Raw genomic sequence first — 2,241 nt, 5'->3', positions numbered from 1 at the left:
ACTCTTTCCAGCGGCCAGCCACACGAGAAGTGTTTCACTGATAATGTGTGTGTCCACATTCAGATAAGAGTCAGTCTGTCACACACAAGCCATCACTTCCCCCAGTTACAACTCCATAAATACTGTTAAAAACGCCAATGTAATCTCTTTTACATGAAATCTACCATATTTCTGCAGCAATTTAATGTGGTTCACTTACACTGAAAAAAAACTGCAAGAAACAATTTTCCCTCAGAAATTGCTAGTAAAAAAAAAAAAAAAAAAAAAAGTGTGAAATTTACAGTAAAAAACGGCAGCTGTGGTTGCCAGAACTTTTTACAGATTGAACAAGTTTTACAGATTGAAATTACATTTACAGTAAAAATAATATATTTAATTAATGTTAATAATGTTTAATGTTAATTTGCCCAATTACTAAAATCTGTTTTTACCTTTATAATATACTATAGCCACCTTATAACACACTAAAAAAACATTTTGAAAAAATGTTCACTTAGAAATGGCTCAATTTCACAAACAGTAACAAAGAAACAGCATTTTTTTTTAAATTAACACACATTGAATAATAAATATATATATATATATATATATATATATATTTTCTTGTAAAATGTACTCCAAATATTCCATGTTTTATCCAAAACTTTGAAAAAAAAAAATATTTTTTTTTTGAAGTGCAGGTGTTTCAAAAGTAGCTTTTCTACAAGCTGCGGTAAATACTAATATATAAAAGGTGTACAGTATCATACACACAAATACAAGTCATGCTAACAAAAATAATCTAATAAACATTCATTTAACTACAGGAGATAACAGAAGACCCTAATTTTCAATAATTAAAAAAAACATAAAAAAATACTAACAAAAATACAGAACATTCTGGGAATGTCAGTTTAGGTTCATTCACTGTAAATTATAAGATAAAAAAAAAATTCCTTCCAAAAATTTTACATTTAACACTGTTTTACTGTAAAATGACACTATTTTTTTTTTTTTATAATTCCACAAGATACATTTACAAGAAAATACTTCTAAATGTCATGTTTAATTCAGTGTATTCTTTGTTGTTTCTTTGTTATTAATTGTGAATTTTACTAGCAATTGTGGAATTGTGGAGTGGAAAGAAAAAATTTTACACCAATTTTTTTTTTCAGAGTACATGAAATATCCCATTAAATCTATAACAGTTTTTCACCATATAGAATGAGAGCTTACCTTTCATTTTTAAAATTTCTTTTACGGTTGAAATTACAATCATTTTTAGCTGGATGTTGGGGGTTTCCATCGTATTAGCTGTGTAAATGCCTACATAATCATTCCACATGTATCTCATGTTGAAATACTGTACGACTGTTGTCAGATGGCCAACCTGTGGCCATGTCCTCTGTGGCAGCATCCCCCCTCCTCCTCTGATGCCTGTCCTTGAGGATAACCTGGCAAGGACACGGCTACCCACTGCTTCATGTCTAATTGGCAGCCCCTGAACCCAGACACAAGGTGGAAACTGCAGCGTGTACACGCTTTGATTTAAGAGCGGACCGTGGTTTTCATTTGTCATTGATTCTGTCCTTTGAGACGAGCGGAGGGAAAGCAGGGCCAGATTGTGTGGGTGGCTGATTTCTCAGCGTTTTGCTGCTTGTGGACGTCTCAGCATGTTTGGACTTCTGCAGGCTTGCTGAGGTGATGCTCACGGGTGTTATTTCTGGATTCCACAGAATGCTTGATGCGTATCTGTTCCCGAGTCCCTCGAGAGACACTTGACAAAAATGTCAAAAGAATATTCTAAATTTGAGGTTGTGCTATTTTAATCTTTTTTATTTGACATCTTTCAGTGCTTTTACTTTATGCTATATCTGTCATGTGCGCTGCATATTTGACTGAATGTCAAAAGGATTTTAATCTTGGGGCTCTGTCCTCTACCTGAACATCTGCTGATGAGGAGCTCAGAGGAATATGTCTTGCCTTCCGTGTAAACGGTGACAATTTTTTAAAAATAAGTCCCACATTACATGTGTTTGTGTATGTACACTGTCATTCAAAAGTTTGGGTTTAACGCTTCGAAAAAAAAGTCTCTTATGCTCACCAAGGCCTTTATTTGATAGTACAGTAAAACAGTAATATTGTGAAATATTATGCCAATTTAACTTATTTCTATTTGAATATATTTTAAAATGTAATTTATTTGGCAACGCTGAATTTGTATCAAATGGTAGTGTTGCTTCATATATAGGCCTATATATA

The sequence above is a fragment of the Sinocyclocheilus anshuiensis genome, unplaced genomic scaffold, assembly GCF_001515605.1.
Source record: "Sinocyclocheilus anshuiensis isolate Anshui unplaced genomic scaffold, SAMN03320099.WGS_v1.1 scaffold694, whole genome shotgun sequence".
Lineage (NCBI taxonomy): Eukaryota > Metazoa > Chordata > Actinopteri > Cypriniformes > Cyprinidae > Sinocyclocheilus > Sinocyclocheilus anshuiensis.
This window is presented reverse-complemented; position numbering follows the sequence as displayed.